At 36.8% G+C, this 25985-nt stretch overlaps 1 pseudogene; it reads right to left on the reverse strand.

The window, feature by feature from the left end:
• Positions 1-15776: 15776 nt before the first annotated feature.
• LOC127216304 (zinc finger protein 212-like) lies at positions 15777-22158 on the reverse strand (annotated as a pseudogene).
• Between the last annotated feature and the right edge of the window lie 3827 nt (positions 22159-25985).

The following is a 25985-nucleotide window of genomic DNA, read 5'->3' on the forward strand; positions in this document are numbered from 1 at the left end:
GATTTCAAAATTGAGATTCTAGATATGTGAGAATAGGAAGAGTACTTGAAGTTCAGAAATTGCATTTTGGTTATTTTACTATAGTATGCTTAATGGCCAATGTGTACAACAGATTGAATGAGAACAGTCACCTAGATGTTTTTGAACACTTGCCCTAGAGTTAGTGGAACTTTTGGAAAAGGATGATGTTTGTCCTTATTGGAAAGGTGCATTACTAGGAGCAAGCATCCTTCCTGAAGATAAAGATGGGAGTTCTCACCTCTTCCTGCTGCTAAGACTTGGTGCCCCATCATGTACTTATGTCTTCTGAAACGTTAAGTTCAATTAAATGCTTTGCCTTTGTTATAGTAGTTTCACACAGAAATAAAAAGGTAACTAACATAAAGAGTCTTCACATATGATTTTACTAATATAGTAAAGGTTTATTTACTAAAGTTTGGGCCAGAATCTGACTGTTACACATGTAATTGATAAATGTGCCAATGATTCTGTTTACAACTATCATAAATTTTGATTGACTTATTTGCAAGAATCTATTGATTGATGGGAGATGTCATTCTGTAAATATGTTTCTCATACTGGCTAATGAATAAAGCACTGTTGGCCAATAGGAAAGGAAGATAGGAGGGACTAGGAGACAAGAAGGACAGAGGAAGTAGGAAGGAGAAGTCAAGATGGAAGATAGAACGCCGGCAGCCACTCTCTCCAGTAAGATAAGACCACATGGAGATTAATAGAAATGGGTTAATACTTAAGAGAGAGCTAGCCGATAAGAAACTAGACCCTGCCCACAGTATTATATCAAATACAGAGTCTCAGTGCATTATTTTGGGCTGGCGCAGCAGTGGGACAAGACCAGTGGCAGGAGGAAAAACCTTATACCTAATAATTGATCTGTATTGATTTGAATTTCTCACCTATTGTTTCCTTGAAAGTGAACCTTTTAAATAATCTATATGAGAAAGGAACCTAGTCTACTTCACCTCAAAAATCAAATTAAAAAAAAAATCAAGCAATCTCTTTTTGCTGAAAAGCAAATACTAGAGAAATTAGTAACTGGCCAAGGCAAGAAAAACACAAGCAAATTAGACAATTGTGTGACCACAACAGCTATTTCTTTAGATTGTTTTCTGGAATAAGAATATTATCACTTATCCAGTATTTGTTTATATAAAAAAGAAACACGATCAATAAAACCTGTCCATAAAAAATATGGCAAGACTTATATCCTATTTAAAATTACAACATCCTTTTAATTCATATTTGGTTTCAAGTTATATAACTAAATGAGAATATTCATATCCGCACATTACCTTACCAGTATCAACATTCAGTATCTAAATACTTGTTAATTTCTAATTTAGATACCAAGTATCTACATACTTGGTAATTTCTCACTCTGGTGGTAACTCAACATTTAGCCAAAGCAGGACTTAAATTTGTGCCCATAATTCTACCTCAGTTTATAGTTAGCTGATTTTATGTTATTATTTAAAGATTTACTAATTTTTATCTCATGTGTACAAGTGATTTTATTACATGAATATACATGTACCTCAAGTGTATCTGAAACATTGCTTTTCCTTGTACTAGTTGTAGGTGTTGGTAATTGAACTACGTGCTGGGTAAGAGTAGCAGGTGCTCTTAACCACTAAGCCATCTCTCCAACTTCTATATAGCTTATTTCATTTTCACCTGAATACAAAATATTCAAACTTCAGAAGCCATGTTTAAATTATCAAATGTGATAGAAGTAGGACCTATCTATTTTCATTTAAAAGGTTCATTTTTCATTTATCCATGAAAAATCTAAGCAATGCTTTTCCTTCCTACTCAAGGTATTTCTAAGCTGCATGACCCCTGGACAACATCACTGAATAAATAGCTAAAGAGAGTAATTTCTATTCCATTCAACAGTCTGAAAATGGGCTACTGACTCATACTCTTAAAAATACATTTGATTTCACAAGTATGATATAGCAAAGTGATCTCTCACATGTTAAAATAATGTCACAAAATACTACATTTAGAGAGATAATAAGTTAATGGAAATGTGCTGTCATGGTTTTATTTGGTTTTGTTTTTAACTTAGGATAACTGTGAGAATAATTTAGAGCATTATTTAAAAATCATCAATGACACCGTGGAATGCAAAATGAATAAATAAGAATACATGTGATAAATCTGGATTGATCAAGGACACCTTGAAATAAAAGAGAATAGGGACCTTTTTAGAAACACATTTTTTTAAAATCAAAACAAAGAAGGAAAACAGTTTCTCCTCATAGTGAAGTCTGCATGCAGGGGACTTAGGAGTTTTGGAGCAGAGAAGGAACTCTTGGGCAGTGGGGGTTTCATTGCTGGTTATTTCCTACTTTCCTGAGCTCTGAAATTTTGGTAGACTTTAACATCTTCCATTCCAAGGCAGAAATTCTGACATCCTGAACCCTTCTTGGTCACCTCCTCATTTCTAACTGACCCCTGGGTATCAGTTTCTTCTGTAGTAAGTTTCTCAGGTTACCTGAAGGTTTTATATTTATTAGCCCTTCAGTGTGGATGAGTAAACTGAGAATTATAGTATCTATATAATTCCCTGGGTGATTCTAGTGTTCAGAGTCTGATACGTTGCACCTTGGATATAGATAGATACTTAGGTTGCCCTGGAGAATCAAAAGACTACTTGAACAAATCAGTAAAACATATTCTTGAATGTAAGGAGGAAGGCTTTTCCTCCCACTGCCTTGTCTTGTCCTGCCACTGCACCAGCCCCAATTAACACACTGAGACTCTGTATTTGATATAATTCTGTTGGCCCATTGCTAGTTTCTTATCAGCTAGCTCTGCCTTAATTATTAACCCATTTCTGTTGATCTATGTATTTTCACGTGGTCTCCTTACCGGGGAGTGGGGCAGGTGTCTGGTCTCCCCTGTCTCTCCATCTTGACTCCTCCTTACCACTTCCTCTTTCCTCCTTGTCTCCTAGTCCCACCTGTCTTCATTTCCTATTGGCCAACAGTGCTTTATTCATTAACCAGTATGAGAAACATATACAGAATGGTATCTTCCATCCCCTCCTCTTTTCTGCCTAAATAAAAAGAAGGGTTTTAACTTTAACATAGCAAAATATATAACACAACAGTTATCAAGTAAGTATCACAGTTAACAATTAACATTTATCCAGATTTAAGAAATTATTCTATCATCTATCCTATATTTGTGAGTCTAAAGTCCTATATGTAACTTATCTTTAAGCTTAACTAAAGAAAACAATAACCATAACTATCTGTCTTCAACTCCATCAAAGACCACAGAAGGATAATATATAAACTCTAGAAATGACAGAGACATCTCACCTTGTCAGTCACCTGAAGTTCTTCTGTAATCTTCCATCTTCAGCCCATAGGCCATAATGTGTCTGGCAGACTCTTCAGCAAAGCAGGAAAGTTTAAACTGTCTGCCTGTATTGGCAGTTTATCAGTCATTTTTTCTCTGTGTACTGCAGACTATCTGGCAGACTCTTCCATGAAGCAGGAACTCTGTAGCAATGTCTATCTTGAATCAGCAGTCACTTTCCTGTGGGTCATGCATGTCCAGTTTGTACAGCACAAAGTCAAACAGTCCAGAAAAGAGCATTATCTTGTCCAAATGGCTAACCTTGCCATATTGGAATCAAACTCCATAACGTGTTTCTTTAATGTCCATCTTCCTTTCTGATGCAGATGGTGTTGCCAGGAGCATTTATGTCTCACTGGCAAGAAAAACCCTAAACTATTTTAAATGCCATATTCTGTAGGTCTTTGAAAGGTTTGAAGAATGCCTACCTATCTCAAATACATCTCTGTATATCTAGAAAACCTAACTCACCAGCTATAAGTTTTGACTATTATAGGTAATTATCTATGATCTGTACTAAATTATACATTACATTTCTAAATGAGCTATATAAACACAATACCTAAATAAGAGGAGAAATATACATATCACAAAATTGACCTTAAATTATATCAATAAATGAAAATCCATTCCAAAACAAAGTATTCATATCTATACCATAATTTCATTTTTACCTTTCAAAAGATATTGGTTGTGATCATTAACCAATCATTACCAACTCCATTTAAATGAAAACGAACATTTATAAACAATATTTGGGAATTTGGGCATCGTTCTTTCTAAACTGCTTCCTGCTGGTAGGGGGCGCTGTCATGGGGGATCCTAAGAAGACACAGAAATCCTGGCTATAGTCTGTAAGGCTGCTTTGTCCAAGCTGTTTTGAACATTGGATCACCAGCGACTCCCCAACTCCTCACTGTATTTTTAAAACCATTTTATTCCTTTTCTCTCCCAAGCTAACATATACTGTAGATCACAATGTAAACCTTTAGAGGTTTTCTTAATATGAATATGTCTTTACTGTAAATGTAAATCTTTTTCTGGCCACTAGTCTTTTATCTGGTAAACAACAACATTGAGAAAATGAAAGTCATAGATGTTTCTGCCTCGTTTTATCAAAGATGGAAGCAGCTATTTTTCTACCAGCAGTGAGAACTATGCTCACTGCCTTGGTCTGCATGCTGCAGGCTTGGATATGTGGTCATTGCCATTGCCAGCTCTCCTACACACCAATAAATTGTTAGCAGTGCTTTTTTAAAGCCTTGAGGTTTTTTTTTTTTTTTTTTTTTTTTTTTTTTTTTTTTGCCGCTTATGCTGAGTCAGGAAACCTCCCTTAAAGGAACAGCACAAATATCTGCTTATCTCTCACAAAGCAGAGTCCAACTGAGAAAAATGCTGCTACCAAGAAACCTTGCTTGTCTCTGTTCTTTTGTTTCTAAAACCCTTTTTAAAGCTTTTGTTAAATTTTAAGTGTAAGTTCTTATTTGCCACATGGGCACCACATGTAAGGACTAAGGCTTTTCCTCCCACCACCTGGTCTTGTCCCGTTGCAGTGCCAGCCCCAATTAACACACTGAGACTCTGTAGTTGATATAATTCTCTTAGCCCGTTACTAGTTTCTTATCTAGCTCTGTCTTAATTTATTAACCCATTTCTGTTGATCTATGTATTTTCACGTGGTGTCCTTACCGGGGAGTGGGGCAGGCGTCTGGTCTCCCCAGTCTCTCCATCTTGACTCCTCTTTACTACTTCTTCTTTCCTCCTTGTCTCCTAGTCCCACCCATCTTCCTTTCCTATTGGCCAACAATGCTTTATTCATTAACCAGTATGAAAAACATATATACAGAATGGCATCTCCCATCACTTGAACTTGTAAGTGATCTACTTTCTTGTTAAATTACTTCAAATAATTTAATGATTTGAACTGTAAATTAAATCATAAGATCTCCTAAAAGTCAAAATGCAGAGGCTAAAGAGAGTACTCGGTGGGTAGTGATTGCTTCACATGAATGATCACTTGAGTTCAGTCCCAAACAGCCTCATGAATATGCAGTATCTAGTGAGGCAGAAACAGGAGGGTCCCTGGACTTGCTGACACAAATAACCACCTTGATATTCAGTGAGAAGAGCTGTGTCATAAAGCAAGTTAAAGTGGAATGAAGGAATCATTAAGTCTTGACTCTTGGCTTTAACTCACACGGACCTGCATGAGTAGACGAGCAGCATGCATGCGTACACACACACACACACACACACACACACACACACACTTTTGTTTTGTATATAATTACACTAGAGGTGAAAATTGCTCATTCAACTCATTGCCCTCTAATCAATTTGTATGTTCAGTAGACAAACAAATAGATAGCCACACCTTGGGCCATATTCTATCAGTCTAAGTAAGTGAGAACAATTATACAATCATAGGGATGTGTAGAAGTTCCAGTGTATAAATGGATGTGCAAGGATGAGGACCTGGGTTTGATGACTTACAACTTGGGTAAAGATGGGGTAGCTAGAGAAGATCTATACTCAACTACTCCTACAGCTAACTACTTTAGTAGTTGCAGTAAACAAACAATGAGAGATCCAGTTTCAATCAAAGTGGCAGGTAAGAAACACAATTGACACTTTCTCCTCCAGCACCACCACCTTCCCACCACTACATACCTGCCCATAAGAAGATATAGACACACTTACAAACACACAAGCATTTTCTTCTTGGCTTTTGGTTAGTCAAAACGATGATCCATATGGCATTTTAGAATTGGGGACAGGAACAGCAACCCTGTCTTGGAACCATAGAAATAAGCAGGCAAGACACAAGAGAGAAAGAGTAGACTATTGAAGGTGAAATTAAATTAAAGATTTCCACTAATGCCATGGCACAGAATATTGATCTTTTGAAGAAACAAATGGTACAATAGATGTCATCTCTTCATGCTGTACATAGCAGACGTGATTAATCTTTTCATTTAATACCCTCTTGGTTAATTACTCCTGTGATATAGATATAGAGTCCTTTGATTACAATGATGGGTGGTATGCCTTAAGTGATCATGCCCACAACTTTCATACACACTTCATTTCATAGATCATACTATGTTGATCTCCTGAGTTTTTTGTGTTCATTAAATCTTCTGAAGATAGAAAAATATGAAAAAGCAAGAATGGAAAGTCATTTCACACAAAGTGCATTGAGAAGACAATCCTTTAAAATTATTGAAAATAATTCAGCTAGGTAAGGAAGTAATGCATGATATACAATAAGACAATTAGGAAGATTCCCCAAGACCTCATGTCTTACATTAAAAAAAAAAAAAGTTGTTAAGTGTTTGAAGGAAGGTTGCCTGTGTGTGCACTGAAAAAAAAAAAATGCTCTCAGAAGACATGACATTTTACCTGAGCAAAGGTTGCTCTACCTAACTGTAAGTTGTTAGCTGGGGATACACCTGGGGCTCTGGGTTGGCTATTCTTGATTGTTAATTTGACTACATCTGGAGTTAAATAAAAACAAGTATTGGGTACACATGTAAGGTAGGTTGCTTGAGGGAATCATTTGAAATGGAAAGACCAGATTTTACATCTTGTCTTTGAGTTGGGGAGATCTGCATTAAATCTAGACCACACCTTCTGGTGGCAGCCTATATAAAGAATATGTAAGAAGGATTTTTTTTTTCATTTTGCCTGTTTGCTCTTGTTCTCATGGGGAAGTTCCTTGCTTCACTGGTATTAAAGCTTGCTTCTTCGAGATTCCAATGCATTGTGAAAACCAACTGAGAAATCCAACATCCTGAACTGAACAACTACATAATTCTTGTCCCTTTCATTGGAAATAAAATATATATATATATATATATATATATATATATATATATATATATATTCTGTTTGCTGTTGGCCGCACTAAGACTCTACTGCTGCAAACATCATACATTTTGCATAAGGGCATGGAAAAATCTACACCAGTATGATTATGAGATGCTATCATCTTCATTGTCTGCTTGTTTTCATAATCACAAAAGTTGTTACATAGCCTGAAAGGAAAAAATATCAGTGACAGATTAACTGTACTAACTAGTAGATCCGGAATGGTACTCTACTAAAATGCCAGGCAAATATGTACCGACCAGAGCAGATACAGTCCACATGCATGGTTGTAAACATAGTTAGTTATTTTTGTTTAGATTTCTGGTCCATTACACAAGTCAAAAGTGAGAGGTTAGGGATTTCATAGGTTGTAGTAGGGACAATATTGCTGTGTTGTGTTAATGGCTCTATCAGACTTTGAGACTCCCATTCTCTTTGGTCAGAGAAGTTTATATCTTAGTGGACTGCAATTATTATGGAGACTCATACAAATTAAAATGCTAAACACAAGTTATTGGTGAATGCTAAGGCCCAAATAGAACATCTATATAATCCTTTCAAAAGATCATTATGAATGTTAGAACTAAAAGAAAGCACAATATATGGTGAAAGCCATCATATGGGCAGGACAAGTCTTCTTAACTCTTGACTATCAGCACCTATGATCACCAGAAGGACATCTCTATGGGATTAGGCTCATTGAGTTTCTGCCAATTAGTGATGAGGGACTCATCCAGCAAGGATTTTTTCACAACTAGGGGAGAAGTCTAAGAAGGCTTCTCTACTCCAGGAGACTACAGGTAGTTAACAGATAATGAAAGCTGAAGGGGAAATGTTTTTGTTCTTATTTTGTTTTTCTCTACTTTTATAGCCACATGCAGCTGTCCCATTTTCCTGTGTGTAATCCTTCATTCATGCTCCTGTATGGAACCTGAATTGCACCTATTGTTTCATAAAGCAAGACTTGAGAGGAATCATGTTTGTTGTGTAGTTAATTCCCTATGTGAGGACATTTATGTCCCCTTCTTCGCTCCAAGAAGTTAAAACTAAATGCATGTTCATGCACATGCTCACCTAGCACCTCCCCCCCCCACACACAAGAATACACATACAGGCACAAACATCAACAGAAAAGTCAAAAGGCAGAATCCAAGATTGATTAAAACACATTGCATACACACATGGACACAATGACAAGCAATAACATACATGCTAATTAATTTGAATGAGTAAATGTACAATTGGGATCTATCTATCTACTTATCTATCTAGATATTGACTTTATCTAATTATGCATGGTTTCATGCATAGGACACACACACACACACTCACACACACACTAGTTTTATAAATATATCAATCCATTATATTTTTATTTCTACATTGTATCTTTTGGCTAATTATTTGCAGGCTGTTTAGTAATACTTAGATGTTGTTCTTCACAAGTGACATTGTTCTAATTTGGGCATTAAGCCAGGTTCTTGAAATTATGTTTCAAGGTTATAACTGTAGATCAAGATTTATGGGCCATATTTATGTCACTTATGATACTCATGTATGTTCATCATCTAAACTATCATTTCCCTAGTATAGCAAAAAAGAAAAAAAAAAAAAAACAAGCCAGAGATCCAGGAAAATTAGATATTTCTGTGTGGTATGACTATAGTCACATGGTAGAGTATTTACCTAGCAAGCACAAATCTCTGTGTTTGATTTCCAGCACTTGATAAAATCAGTCATGCTGGCATTTGCTTGTAGTCTCAACACTCTTGATATGAGAGCTAGCCAGATGATCAGTAGTTCAAGGCCATACATGAATATACTAGTGAGATCAGATTGTAGTACAGGAATTTCTATCTCTCTCTCTCTCTCTCTCTCTCTCTCTCTCTCTCTCTCTCTCTCTCTCTCTCTGTCTTTCTCTCTCTCTACTACATTCATAAATATATACACACAAAGCAAACAAACAACAACACATCAAAAATAAAATACAAATTATAGTATTTTTTTCAAAGTTACCTCTTTCATTGACAGTTAATATTAAGGGCCTGCAGTTATTAAATTAGCAGAATAAGTTGACTTTTTAGAAGCAAACATTTACTTCAAATAGTTATTGCAAGTAAAAATCTAAGATCAGGATATTTAAAGTTTAACTTCCTCTGAGTAATTGCCCTTCTTTCTAGCTCCTTTTGTGTTTGACACTGGGCCTGGGTGTTATCTGTATTCTAATTTACTCTTCTAATAAGAACATGAGTCATATTTAGATTAGCGATTATGACCCTCCCCCATTCTGTATTAATAAGGATCAAAACATCAACACATGGAGGAGTGTAGTGTAGTGTATAGCTGAACATATGATAAATAAAGACTCTGATCAGAAGACAAAATATCTTCAGGAATATCGAGATAATTCACAATTATGACAGTAGCTTATTTCTCAAATATTTTTATACCTGGCTTATTGTCAAGGGCTTTCATCCCAGAGAATAATGGAAAGCCAGGATTCTAGAGAAAAGGTCTATAAATAGGTGATGAAATGTACATTTTAACATGGTGGACAGCTCTTGCGGGGGTGGATTTTCTGTGTCATTAATTACCACATATGACATATGCCAGTGTTCATTGAACCCTTGTGGAGATTATGAATAAGCATGTTATATTCTTGACTTGGAGGTATTTTAACATGAAACTAAATTAATAATACACTCCAGTGATCAGCTGAGCTTCATAAAATGATAAAATTTGTAGTGAACCAAACAAAATATGCAACCATTTATTTTATTTTTATGTATTTTTCTTCTTTAAACATTTAGTAAGTTTTAAGAAATTATTTTACAATGAAATGAATTTGCTTTTCTTATGCTTTTTTTTAACCCTATCAAATTGTGCTGTTTTCAAAAGTAGCCTGATAGATGTATACCAATACCAAGGTAAGTAATAAAAAAAATAATTGATTTGGTAACCATAAAGTAATATGCATATCACCGAAGAAAAAATTTATTAGGCATTTCAAAAATTCAAACCTTGTGTCCATGAATCATAGGATATAGTTTCTTCTGATGCCTTCCAATCACATGCTTTTGAATTAGATAATGGTATACCAACATGTGTGGTCATAACGTTTGCATAGGTTATCTAAGAAGTATAACCTTTTGTGTGTGTGTTTAATTTCTTTATGTCAGTGCTACACTAAATTAAACAAAGCTTCTGCCAGCTACCAAAGTACAACCTGTGACCTCTACTCTTGTTACTGATCCAGTCTCAGCAATTACATTCCAAGTCATCAAGCCACATCAAGTTCCTTGGTCACTCTCCTACTTAGCCCTTTTCCCCTTGGCAAACATCAGTAAATCTTTCAAGATGGTCTATCATAACTTCCCTCTTTTCCTTTTGTAACTACACCAAGGGAACAAAGGGAGGCCTCAAATTGTTCTCTGTTGGCTATAAATTTAGAAATATTCTAAGTATTCTCTTGTAGTTCACATCCTCAGGTGTTGCTCACAACTTGCTAAATTAGAACCATTCCTTACTTGAGTATCGAAGACCTCGATCTTGAAAACTTCTAAGCTGAGAATTCTATGCAGTGACTTCCTGCTTAAGGATTTTCCTCTGTCATTACTGGTTAATCCACTATGTACCCCCTTGGTTTTATCCCATCTGTAACAAAACTAGGCATGAGCCATGTTTCAAATTCACATTTCTCAAATATTTCACAGTATCACCAGGCATATTTAATTGTTCCCTTCTGACATGCAGACTGTTTAGGTTCTTGAACAGTTTCCCTCATATTTGTATGTCCAAACTTTCATCATAGCATTTCCAAATTGTAAACCTCAGCCATCTTACATTCCCCCTTCCTAACTCATCAACATCTACAGCAATCTGAAAAAAATATCTTCTGTGCAACACATCAGTAGCAAAGCTATCACCTGAACAGGAGGAGACACTGAGGTGTAAACAGAAATAGGTGACAGAAATGACCAATGGCATATCATCAATGTCCTAGGGCTTCATAAAGTAGGGAAATCAATTCTAGCTTATTTGAAAGAGAAAGAGACAGTGAGAGAAGTGCTTAAAAAAAAAAAAAAGCATGATGGATGTTGACCTCTAAAAATCACCAAGCAGAAAGTAAAACAAAATTGATCAGCATGAAGATGTGATTAAGTTAGTCTATTTCAATGAATCACAGTGATGGGACTATTCTAGACATCATCTGCAGGTATGAAAAATGAAGTTGTTAGTGAAAAGCCATATGCAAATATCATCAAACTCTGGAACATTTCCCATTACTTATTAAGAGGACATTGCCAACTAGGAGTGACACACACTTCAATTTTTAAATAAATTGTTATGATAAAGTACTACATACACTTAAGGACCAAAATTGATTTTTTTACACTAATGAAGCATGTATGACAACATCATGCAACAATGACAAAGATCTTAACATAATATTTTAAATAATAATGTATTGAACATAGTGGTACATATATTTTAAATTAAATATTTTACACATTCAGCTCCTTTAGGGAACATCTCTTTAATTACCAGAATGCACATGATGGCTCACACAGATCTGTAACTTTAGTTTCTGGTAATATAAACTCCATCTCCGGGCCTCTATGAGACCCTATAACACATAATTTAAGCAAACCTATCTAAAGAAACACTCATATGTATTAATTAGTTAATTGATTAAGTAAGTAAAAAAAAGAAAAACGAAATATCACTATTGCCAAAGGGAATTAGTTCAGACGGCTACTATTATTAAGTATTGATTTTTTAAATAAAAAAGCACTAGACATTAAAAATTGAATTTCTATTTTAAAAGTTTGCATGTTCTCCCCTATATTTCTTGTGAAAATTAAAATCAATTATTAACATGTACAGTATGATTGAACTTCATTAGTATTGTAATTGCAGGGAAAGAATAATTTGGAATACGTACAGGTAAAATATGACAGGTAACTTAAAACTATGTGAATATTGAGGAGATTTTAGTGTCCTTATTGTCTTATCAACAGGTAACGTGAGCACTGAATGAGTACAGGAATTGGGTCCAGCTTTCAAAAGCATAGCATACTGTGAACAGGGATGTCTGTTTTGTAACTATCATAAAGATGAGACATGTAAAAAACAGCTTCCGTGATCCAACAGGATGACCACACATAGTGAATCTGTACTTCTGTGGACTCTTACTACTTCCCCTTGTACATCGCTATGTATGCATACAAGGTATGCAGAAATGCTTTCCCAGGTTAGTGTATGTGGGGCCAACTTTGACAGTGTCATCTTTTATTTATCTATTTATTTATCTAGAGCTCGTCTCTCACTGAACTTAATGTTTGCCTTTTATTTTAAAATTGTGGTCCTCAAGGCCAGGAAAGCCACCTGTCTATATTTACACCTGGTGGGTTACAGGAATCAGCTACATGCCCAACTTTTATGTGCTAGCAGAATCTGATCTCAAGTCCTCCTACAGCTTACTGAGCAAGTTCTTACCCATTGATCTTTCTTCACAGCTTCCAACTTCCATTGTTTCTTTTAGGTACAACCTTGGCATACCTGATTTCCCCTGTAATAGAATTTATGGTTATTAAATACTAAAGTCTACTGAAAACCAAATTTGATCTAATTTTGAAAGTTTTATTAGTCTCTTAAAATAGTTGGGTTCTATGATATGACTTTTTAAATTATATTATATTTTATTTTTGGTTTATTTTGTGTGGGAACATCTGTCTATCTGTCTGCATGAGTATGTATGCATTTAGTTTTTCACTGATTTTCAAGAGGGTGGCAGATTCCCTGTAGTTGGAGTTACAAATATTTGTGAGTCATCCAACAGGTTTGCTGGGAAAACCATTTGGGTCCTCTAGGAAAGCACCATGAACTCTTAGCCCGTGAGCATCTATCTGGCCCCTTTGATAGAGTTTTCACTCCCCCACCATACTATGATAGAAATTGTGATTTGTGAAATACTGATAATTGAGTGTTTATGGGGAATGATTCTAATGAACTGAACTGAAACACAATTTGAAATTTGATAGTCTGTCCTGCCTATGGGACATGGAGGCAGAGGTAAGAATGGTGTAGAGACTGCAGGAAGAGACAACCAATGGCTTGTATAGCCTCAGACCTATACAACAGAAGTGAGTCCACTCCTTACCTTACCCAGAATGCCAAGACCCAGAGGCTGAATGGCTCAGAGACCTAGAATAGAACCAATTATGACTGAAAGGAAGTCACTTTCTTTATTCTTATGCCTATATCATATGACTTCAATTTTATACTCCTCAAATTAGTGAAATAGAGTTAAGGGCATCTAATTGAGTTGTTTACAACCAAGGGGGTCCCATGGGAACATACCAACAACTTGTGATGTTGTCAATATTACACATAGACTACTCGCCTCAAACTGACAATAATGCCCCACTGCTGAAGACAGTACCTATACAACTAGTTAACATGGAGAATTTGATCTGGTGCCTATAAAGATTCTTTACTCGAATATTTTATCATCTGTGATATAAAAAGGTACTCTACAGGCTACCAAAAGAAACATAAATGTCATGACAGCCACAAGTCCTTTGACCTACAATGCTGTCCTGCTTGTAATATATGCTAGTGTGATGGTGGCACAAAGCTTCTGAATGTAATCAATAGCATTTTTTTTATATAAAGACCCACTCCAAGGGATGTAAACTATACACAAAACTGCTTGGGGTACCAAGAACCTGAGACTAGATATTCCAGGAAGCTAGGGTAAAACCAAATACTACTGGCCTAAAAAAAAAAAAAGAGAGAGAGAGAGAGAGAGAGAAGAAAAATGTAGCAATAAAAAGACTCTTGATGACACTCTGTTATACTCATAGATCAATGCCTTGCTCAGTCATTCGCAGAGAAAGTTCCTGCTAAGCATATGGGGTCATGTCCAGACACCCAGAGGCAGACATTATGCAGACAGTGAGAAGCCTTGGAAAACTCAAACTTAAATGGGATGACTCCATCAAATCTCTCCACTCAAGACTCAGGAAATCCTGTGGAAGAGGAGGAATAGCCAAAAGGGTAGATGACAACAAGAAATAGCTCTAAATTAACATGAACGAAGCATACATATTGCTGGTTGTTCTTACTCTGCTTTTTTGGGTGCTCTGCCACCCAGCTCCCAAATAAATACATGGATGGAGGCTTATTCTGTCCTATGAATGCACAGCCTTAGCTTGGCTTGTTTCTAGCTAGCTTTTATTAACTTAAATTATCTCATGTATCATTTGCCTCTTGGATTTTATCTTTATCTTATATAACTGTCTTTACTTGTTATTTGATGACTGACTGTGTATCAGGGTGGCTGACCCATGGAATATTCCTCCTTCTCTTTCCTTTGCTCCTAGAACTTTTCTTTCCAGATTTCTTCTTCTATTTATTCTCTATTCCTGTCAGCCCTGCCTATCTTTCTTCTGAGTCCCTATTGACTGCTCAGCTCTTTTTGTTGTAGTAGTTGTACAAGTAACAAGATTTAGTCCAGACAACTGTAAATCATCCAAGAATACATTCACATATGACAAAGGAACCCACCCTCACCTCCCTCCCCAAATTACAGTGGGACAGGTACTCAACATTCCTGAGACAAGCACCGGTGCTTTCCGTCCTTCATCTCTGGGACAACACTGGAAAGTCTAATCAAGTGATACCTGATGTAACAGAATCAACCTCAGGCTTCCATATTCTCTGCCCCCACATTGCTGCAGAAACAGAAACACAACAATTCAGGGGACAGAGGCAGGGAGAGTACATGAATCAGCAAACTCCCAGAACTGAGCTTTCAGCTTCTTCACAGAAGTCCTAAAATCCAGCAGGGGTTTCAGAGGCTTCCTCTTGGCCCACCTAAGAAAACTAGCCCCATTTGAGTATATTCAGCAACCCAGTGAGGGAACCCAGCAGTATGTTTCAACTCTCCAGCCTATGCTAAGTATTCCCTCCTGGAGAGTAGGCTCAGTTCCCATGTTAGGAACAATTTCTATATCTCGTGAAATTTATGTTTTAAGCTATATTAAAAAGAAAATCAACAAGACTTCAAAAAGAGGTCTTTAGAACAACCTAAATCGTTCATTTAAATTATTTATACTAGTTATTAACAAGGAGGCTACAAAAGGAAGGGAAATGGAGGATAATACTTCCTGGATCTTTCCACATACCTCTGTGGCCCCAATTAACTGTGGGAAGATGTATGAAATGCTAGGATGGGCCTGGAACTAGCAGCAGTCCCTGTGGTGTGATAGTACATCAGAAGGAGGAACCCAAAAAGGGCTAAAGAAACAGCAAACCTAATATAAAGCCCAGATAGCAGAGGCTGGGGCCTTGGATCTTTTTCCTTGTGTGTCAGATTAGTTTTTGTGTTTAGCCAAGGGGACAAAATGGAAATAATTCTCAGGAAAAAGTCATTCTTTGTAGTGTCTCTGCGGGGGACCCATGCCACCCTCCTTCTCCCCCCCCCCGGTCGGTGGGGGCTGCCAAGCTTAAAGCAGGCCATTGGGCTTTCCAGGCTCTGGAGCCAGGACACCCTGCTCCTGCTGGTGAAATTTCTGGTTCTGCAGGAGGGGCTGCTTCTGAACAAAGCCCTTCTCACACTCACAGCAACTGTAGGGCTGCCCCCCCTGTGTGAATGAGCTGGTGCTGCACCAGATCAGGTGGCTGAAACTCTTGCCATAGCACCCACAGGTGAGAGAACTCCGACTTTTCCTCCAAGGGATGTGGCCAGGCAGAGAAACTAAGCTGTTAGGTGAGAATCTCTCCTGTATATGTGGACTGGTGCCTGGGCCATCCTGCTGCTGGTGGCAGCCCTGGTGGGTCACCAGGCTGACCTTGCAGCTGAAGCTCCTGTGGCACACATCACACTGATAGAGCGTTGATTTCTTGGCCTGTGGCTGCAGCTGTGGTTTGGGCCTAACGCTCTCCTCTGGTTCTGTAGCTGAGTAAGACTTTCTACCTATGTGGCTCTGCAAATGTGCTGTCAGCTGCTGCATGTAGCAGAAGCTGATCTGTCATTCAGAATGTTTGTATTGGCTAGTGCCCCTTTTTATCTTCAGGCCCTGTCCACTCTCCTGAAACAATTGCCCCTCCCTGTGAGACTTCTGTTTTCGGGGGCAGTTCAGTTTTCTACCTGGGGCAGGCTCTCTATTGCCCTCAAACTCAGTTTTAGGGTCCCCAGGGTCCAATTCCAAGAGAACAGGATCTCCGGGACTATTCCAGAACAGCCTGTTCAACGCTAAAGAAAGCCTGTTGTTCAGCAGCACTGGAAAACATGCTGGAAAAACCTGCAGGGCCCTCCTGCTTGTACAGTACCCCCTGTTTAACCATGGCCAGGTGGATAACTTCTATCATCAAGTCACCTACCATCTCTGCACCCAATTCTGCTTCTTCTGGCTGCCTAAGGACCTTCAGAGAGACCAGAGTCTCATAATTGCTCTCCATGACATGTGTAGAGCTCCTTCTGCCAGCCCTCCAGGTTCTCCCACTCCTGTTCCGAGAAACAGACCTCATCATTCTCAAGAGATTCGGTCACCTTGGGCCTCCCCCTTGCTGCCAGGGGGTAGCCTCAGGACCCAGAAATTCCTGTTGCGAAGCAGGTTCTCTATGTTCTCCAGCCGACTCTGCAGCAGCACGTACTCCAGCAGCAGGGAACCCAATACAACCCAATGACCTCCAGCTTGTTGCTGAAATCTATGGCTGTCCTTTACTCAGCTGCCCCTGCACGTCTCTCGAGGCTCTGTAGCTTGGGACTCCATCTTCTACACAGCCTGAATAGCGGCCACCACTGTCCAAAGTGAGGTCTGAAAATATGGGCTTTTCTCTATTGTGTGTGAAGGTGGTGTGGCGGAGCTAACGATGTGAAGCCATTTCCTCCTGTGCCTGGCAGGCGATGATGACTCCACCATGGTTGCATTCGCTCCACAACGCTGACTGGTGGGACAGTGCTAGACTTTGTGCTACTCTGCCAAATGCCTGGACTTCAGGAGCAGCTCAGTTCTTTATTAGAGGGATCAGGAGTTTTAGACAGGCAAAGTAACGCAACCTCACAGAGATAAACAAATGTAACATAAAAGACTATCACATCTTTGTATTATTAAACAAAAGTTCCACAGCATAAACAAAGATTAACACATCTTTAACTAATATTCTACAGCACACATATAAACTCCCATGGGGGGGTGTTGTGGTAGAGGGAAGCAGCATGCACAGAGCCTACACAGGTTTTTTTAATACATGTTATGGTTTCCAGTTTAATGTTTTCTTGTGATTTCTGTGTATAGAAACAAGTGGTCTCTGTTTCTTGTCCTTTTCTTGGGACCTTTTCATTCTGTTTATTTGTTTCATCCAAATCTAACATTTAATGTTTTGTTTTAGCTTACTTTATTTGATTCTATCTTAGTTTATTTTATTATTATTCCCTAGAAGCCTTACAGAAAGGGGGCACATTCAAATGGGATGGGAGATAAAGAAGAATGGGAAGGAGTAGAGGGAGGGGAAATCATAATGACTATATAGTATGTGAGAAAAATTTTAATTTTAACAAAGTGAAAAAATAAAATAAAATATAGCATTTTTGCATACCATAATGTATTGTAGCCCAATATTATTTTAATACTATTTAAATGCATTGTTGATACAATTTATGTTGCTTATGCTAAATCAGCAGTATCAGGAAAAAAAAATATTACTTTTCATTCCAGAACCAACCTGAGTGATTTTAGGAGACACTTTGCTTTAGAGAAATAGAAAATAAGTCATATATTTTAATTTATTTCCTACATGTAAACAATTGAATAAAATACCATTTACATTTCAAAGTACCTTATTAATTCAGTAAAGGAAATGGTCTATAAATTTAAATCAGGCTTTGCAGTAAATCCTAGAAATGTCAGAGTTGATAGAGTTGACAGTTGTGACCTTCACCTCAGTTGCCCATGGTTATGCACTCTTAGAGAAGTGTTACATATCTTTTGGCCTACCAGAGGCACTAGCTCAGAAATTACATTCATAGCAAACATGGAAGAAATTAAAACCAAAGGAAATGGGGGAAGGTATGCATAATTTCACTTAGTAGTAGCCTTAGTCTATTTATGTAAATAAATATAAGAATGTAAATAAAGAATACTGGCAAGACTTAGCACAATGTCTTTCATACCTGAGTAAATACTTCAATATATTATATAGTAACCTTAGTTGTTGATTAACTGAGTATGTGAGAAGGAAACACTCCATATGTTAACAACAATGCATTCATTTGCGACTTCAGAGTTTAAAAACTTATTAAAATACTGTGTTTGTGCATTTTGGGTGACAAAGTCTAGTCATCTATATTAAATTTTTAATCTCACAAATCTAAATTATTTTACTTAAAATTGATTTTGGAATGACTGGTTCTTTATTTGTATAAGATTAAGTAGATACATATTTTGATCTAAGAATACTTTTAAAGTTAGGTAATGTGATTAATATATTTTCTTAATTTATATAAGAAACTTCAGTGTTATACCACCATGTTTATTTGTGTCAATTTTTAATTTACAGGGAATAAAATTGAAGTGAATTAAAACTGGGTTATAGAAAACTGTGAGTTTGTTCCAATAAAATGGCAGGCACAAATTGTCTTCCTGGTCTATGGTAATCTGTGGTTTGAAGCAGGAAGCAAGGAAAAACTCATTAAATTTATTAAACACCTTTTATTCCCTTATTTTACATATTGATCCAGTTCCCTCTCCCTTCTTTCTCCTTCCCTCCCCCTCCCTCCCTCCCATGTGCCCCAACTCCCCTCCCATCCCATTCTCCTTCCCCCACTCCACAGGGAGGGGGATTACTTCCAGGAGGGATCAATAAAATCTGTCAAGTCATTTGGATTAGGAACTAGGCCCTCCCTCCTGCCTCTAGGTTAAGGGAGAATCCCTCCGTTTGGCATTTGCTCCCAAATTCCTTTTGTGCACCAGGAATACATCCTGGTTCCACTGTCAGAGGTCCCTTAGACTGCCCACCTTTATGTAAGTATTTCTGATAGTATTTTGTTAAAAGAGCTTTTATTGAAATTTCAAAGTTGAGAAAATAACACTTCTAAATATCAGCAAGTTACCCAGGGTGATAGAGTTTAAGAGTACTATAGTTTCATTTGAAATATTTTATGAAATGTTATAATTTTGCACATAATTCAGACTCTTAATATCAGATTTTCAATTAATTCATTGTGTAGTTCACCTTAAGTTGTAAGTATGCTGTATATTAAATATCAAGCAATTATCAACTTTGCATAGCCTTTAACACATATTTAGTTGTAAATAAACCTAAAAGCACATATTTATTTTATGCATTTTTGACATTTACAAACTTGTTTACTTTGTGTGTATTACTGCAAGTGTGGTAATATTAAAATGTAAATATCAGAGGATAGATTTCAGAAGTATGTTCTCTATTTCTCCTATGTGGTCCTATGTGCAACGGGAAAAGGTCAACTAAAGAAACACACCCTGAGCAGAGCCAAAGAAATACCCTTGTCCCTGAAACCAGAACCAAAGAAATGCACCCTGACCCTGAAACCAGTGCCAAAGAAACACACTTTGTCCCTAGAATCAGAGACAGTGAAAGAAAAACACCCTGGCCCTAAATTAGAACCAAAAGGCCAAAAAGGACCAGGGAAAGAAAACCTCATTGGCCCTGAAACCAGAGCCAAATCTGACCCTAAACCTATTCAGAAAACCAACCAATCCCTGAGCAGGAGATCTAGCCATTCTGAGCTCAGGTATCAAAATCTAACCAATCTCCATCCTAGAACTCTCCCTGGAAAAAATCCACCCCTATGATACTTATATAAACCCTGCATCTGTCCGGCTGTCTTCTGCCACCCTGGATTCTTCCCTCCCAATAAATCTTTTGAATGAGGTTAGGGTGAGACCTTCTTTTACAAGAGCACAGATGCAGACATGACCCTGGGTGGAGTAGAGCAGGGGTGTAACACTTTTCTCTAGGGAAACTTTTGTCTGGCAGAGTGATGTTTTTATACTCCATTCCTAGGGTGACTGGAGCCAAACTGAAACAACTTTATCTGGCAAACCCTTTCCTGCCTGAGAAGAATTGATACACTAGGGAAGCCTTTCCTTGAAGCAGGACTGTTAAGATGCTATGCTTACTGTGTCCTGTGGTATTCCTTGGATCCCAATTCCTACCTTTCCATCTGAGCTGTAATACTCAGTATTCTGTGACTTCCGATTGTCAGAATATCTGTCCATCCCATCCAAGCTGCCAAAATACTTACACTATGTTACCTATTTTTCTTCAGAAATCAATTTTTTATAATGTAGGACATATGACTAAAATATATTATGTTGAAAGTTAACTATTGTAGGTTTTCAGATGATTAAATGAAAACCATTATCAACGGCATCATTACTACTCAGCTACTATTGAAGCTTCAAGGCATAAAGGCATTTAAATATTTAAGAAAGGAAGGAAGGAAGGGAAAGAAAGAAACAAAGGAAAAAGAGAAATCGAAAGAGAAAGAAAGAAGGAAAAGAAGGAACAAATTGTCATTAATGTGTGCTTTGATTTCTTAATTTCCTTTGATAACCTACACATTATGTTTCTTGTATATTACATTTTATATCTAGTCATTTCAAACTTTGCATACAGAAAAAGAAAGGATTAAGATGAATCTACTAACTTGGGTTATGGGGGCTCACAGAGACTGAACCAACAACCAGTGAGCCTTCATGGGCTAGTTCCAATACATATATCTTAACAATTGTCTAACTTGGTCATTTTATGAGACTCACAACAGTGAAAGCAGGGCTCTCTCTGACTCTGTTACCTGCTTTATAGACCTGTTCCTCCTACTGAATAGTTTCATCCAGTCTTAATAGAAAGGGAGGCGTCTAGTGTCACTGCAACTTGATATAACATGCTAATATCCATGGGACAACTGCCTGTACTTGAAGAGACACAGAGAAGTAGTGGATGGGGGTAATGGGAGTAGGGAAGGAAATGGAGAAGAGAAGAGAGGGGAAACTTTGATTGGGATGTAAAAACAAACAAAAAAGTAACTAAAAAAGATCAATAGTGATTCAAATATTAACTTGTACTTTAACAATAATTATACTGGTAAAAATAAATTCTATATATTACATAAACTAAATATTTTTATGTGACATGTCATATAGTAAATATTTTTAGGCATGCAGTTCTTTCTGTAAGCATGCAGTTCTACTTAGAACATGGCAGTCGTGAAATAAAAGAGCTGTCCATATGATTATGGAAGTCTTTACTCATGGACACAGATTTTTACATTAATTATATAACTTTACATGCATTCAAAAATATATGTTTGAGTTTTTATAACTACCTATACCTGTGAAAAAGGTTCTTACCTTGCAGAAAGTAGGAAAATACAGTGATAAGTTACAGCATCAATTTATATGCATCCCCCAAATCAGGCAAATACACCTAAAATTCATATTTGACTAATATTCTCTATGAGTGATGAATACTTTATAAATTTTGGCAATGAATAAAGTAAAATATGCTACATAAAGGCATGAAGTCACACAGTGGATATCCTCTTGTCAATATATACACAAACTTTGACACAATCATTGATATGCAATTATTTTTAATTGAACTGGACTTCAAATTTATTTTTTCCTAAAATCCATAAGAAGAACTTTACATAGAACTTCCTTTTTTTATCAAGATGAATATATATTAAAGCCTATATGGATTATTTTCATGAAATGGCTCACCAATATTACTTTAAATAATTTATATTTTTTTCCTTAAATAACCTGTCATTACATCATTTTTCACATGCCTTTGCTTGTCCCACTCAGTACCTCTGCCTTTGCTTCTTCTTGAAATCATGGCATCTGTTTCTTAATCTCCATTATCTGCAATGAGATAAGAGAAGCACAGAATTGTTTTTATGCACAAGAATTTTATTGTAGACTTTTCTCCTAGAATTGCCTACATCCTTTTCATTTATACTTGAAATAAAAAAAAAATCATATAGTGGAATTTAAGGAAATTTATAGCATAATAAAACTGTAGAAAAAATTAAGTACTAGGTCTGTCATTCTTTCATTTCCCACATAACTCATACCTATTCTCCTTAATTATGTGAAAAAGAGAAAGATACCAATCAATGTGAATACATAAGCAATCACCTTAAAAAGAATACCAAATCCAACATGCAGATAATTTTCCTTTTGTCTCCTTAGTCCTTGACTTTAGCCATAATTGCAACTATGCCGTGATTATCTCTGACTAAAGTTGGTTTCTCTGGGCACACAGTCTTTGTTGTTGGAAGGAAAGCTTGACTTATAATGACCTAAATTATTGTGGAATAAACCAATACCTGCTTACTAGTTACAATATTTCAAGTTTTGAATTTTTCTATTTATTTTTCTGATGAAAATATAGCATATATTTTTCTCATCCACCTGGAGAAGTGATGACCACAGGTTTGATATCTCTGACAGATTGTTAAGGAAGACAACAGAACCTGTGTAGTGCCTGGCATTGCTCATGTATGAAATTAATTTGGTTATGCATATAAAATATGTCTGTCCAATATTTTGTATTTGTTGGAACCCCATAAGAAATTAAAATGTTTGTGTAATAAAGTCAGTTTCTTCTCGTCTGTAGGAAAAAAAAAGAACAATGAAATTTCCTAAGAGGGACAAAGGTCTAGTTTTTTTTTTAAATTGTTTTTTTTTAATAGAAGTTGCAGAAGAGCAGATGACAGAAATAATACCCACTACCAGGTCCTGAAGTAAATTAATCCTGTTTCTTTACTCCCTTCCTGTATCTTTTTTTCTTCCCTTTCCTCTTCTGTCTCTGCTTTTATCCCATTCCTTCCCCATCCCTCCCCTGTTCAGTTTCCCCTCATGCTCTCCATATCTCTTTCTATAAAAACACAGATACACATGTGTATCAAATTGTGATGACTGGTCTTATATTGATAAAACTACCACATAATCAAGATATGACAAATCAAAAACATTTCTTTACATCTGACATACTGAAACAATGCCTTTGTATACATAAATTATGCTCAGCACATTTCCATTAACTTACAATGGACAAAGGTCATCTGATACAAAACCAATCAATACCTTATCAAATGGTATAAACAACTCGTGAATTTTTTTGACTATTACACTTTATGTGAAAAAGAGAATAGCTATATGAATATGCATTCACCACATTTTAAATTAGAAAAGTTAAGTGGAACCATGTGATGCATGGGAGTGGATTGAGGGGTGGATGTTATCTGTAAACATGGATGGACCTTCCACATTTTGTGTGTGTAGCTTTTACAAAGTGCCTGAGAGTAGTTCAATTATAAATAATAAAAATATTAATTTCTCTATACTTAAAGATATGGCATATACAATCATGATTTATTCCGGTGATGTTTTTGCTCCTGCTTTCAAAAAGATTTCCTGAATTCTGGGTCAGGCCATGTCAGAGGATGATCTGTTCTAACACAGCTGGAAGTCAAATGGAAGAAAGCAGTGAATACCCTGCTGAAAGCCATTTCATAACAGTACAGAGTCAAATTGTATCTATGGCACTACAGCTCCCTTAAGCATCTCTTAGCCATGTCTGAAAGTCTATAAGACCCAGGGACATTGTTTTCTTCAGTAGAGTGGCACTGGGTATAACAGCCTCTCTAGGACAGGCCTCATTTTAAAGAGTAGCTGATAGAGATATAATGGGCACATATTTTTTGTGGGCTTTTAATTGGTTACAGTTTGTTTTAATTTTGGGTGTGGTTTTATTTTGTTTCCTGTGTTTTGGAGGTATGTTTGATTTTTGAGAAAGATTTTAAATTTGGGTGGTTAGGGATAGGGAGGGGATCTGTAAGGATTTGCAAAAGGGGAAGGATATGATCAAAATGTAATTAAATATAAAATTATTTATATAATAGAAAATAAAATAAAAGTGAACATGGGGGAGAAGGTTCCAACACTATACACTTTTAAGAGGGACATTTGGGAGCCATGCTTCCCTAGGGAAAGAGTCTCTCTCCTTTAGGGACATGACTACTGGTATGTTACCCATGTCTTGTAGATACCGTCAGGCCCCAGTGCATAAGGGTAGCACTAGTTGGGGTCAAAGATTACTAATAGTGAAAAGAAAATGACATGAAGTTGGGAAGGAGAAAAGATGAGGGGCATTTGTATAGCCACTTCATGTGATCAAAATATGTGTCATAAATGTATCAAAGTGCAAATGAATTAATAAAAATATTATTTTCAAACTAATTTATCATACAGGATAGATCAATTGTAAGGTAAAACACTTTAAGTGCTAAGGGGTAATAGTTCCAGATACATGGAAAACACATGCAGTTAGATTCTAAGTTCTTGGCTAGGCATGTCACACTATAGTGTGACTCTATTATATTTGAATAAAGGTAAGGGGCCTTAGTAGATAGCTCAGTTGGCTAAGTATTTGTGGTACAACCATGATGAACATGAATTGATTCTCAGAAATCATGTGGATTTTATCATGGTTCACACTTCTAAATCCACCTTTGCTGAGGTAAAATGGGCAAATCCTGGGGTTTACTGAACTGACTTGGTTTATGTCAGGGCAGCAAGAAACCTTGCCTTATAAGAATAATCAAACTTAAATGAAACATCTACATTGCACACCCCCATTTCAGTGGTCTTGTATCATTGCAAATGAAGAGTGGAATGAATATGAGAGAAAGGAGTTGTGGATAACTACAAGGAAATAGTATCTTCTGGGAAAAATAAAACAACATCACATAGGAACTCACAGAGGTTATAAAATCTTGCACCAGTAAGCTCAATGCAACAACAAAGCACATGAAATCCCAGCATGGAGAGGTAAAGAGGACACGGAATCCACTCCTAATTGAGGAGATAAAGACAATAGACAGCTAATAGGAGAGTGATCCAACTTTCTCTAAGAGTATTCCTATTGGTATATCTACCACACTCCAGCGGAAGACCAGACAACTATCAACATATAGGTTTGACCAACTGGTCATGATGGGTGAAAATGAGGAGACAATGTTGGGCACATACAGAATAGGAGATAGATCTGGGAAGATTTTGATAAGAGGATGAATATAATAAAACTTGTATGAAATTTTCAAAAGTTGTCTTCTAGCATACACACACATACACACATGATGTGCACATATAAAAACACATGCATATGCACACACATGCACACACACATGCACACACACACATATACACACACACCAGAACAAATATGAAAACACATACCACATTCAGGATGATTTCTTCAAGTTCCATCCATTTGCCTGTGAATTTCAAGATTTCATTGTTTTTCTCCGCTGAATAGTATTCCATTGTGTAAATGTGCCACATTTTCTTTATCTATTCTTCAGTTGAGGCACATCTAATATGCCCAGTCACAAAAAGAGGAAGATGGTATGTACTCACTCATGTATGGATTTTAGACAGAGCAAAGTATCACCAGCCTATAATTCACACTGCCAGACAAACAAGGATACAAGGAGGAACCTAAGAGATTCATACAAGGTCCCTCACAAAGGTGAAAGGAACAAGATTTTCTGAGTGTGTTGGGAAGGAGGACATAAGTGGAGGGAGAGCTAGGAGAAATAGTAGGGGAGGAAAGGAAAGCATGTGGGACTAGGAAGATTGGGTCAGGGGAGGAATACA

Source organism: Phodopus roborovskii, unplaced genomic scaffold (assembly GCF_943737965.1).
Source record: "Phodopus roborovskii unplaced genomic scaffold, PHOROB, whole genome shotgun sequence".
In the NCBI taxonomy this organism is placed as follows: domain Eukaryota; kingdom Metazoa; phylum Chordata; class Mammalia; order Rodentia; family Cricetidae; genus Phodopus; species Phodopus roborovskii.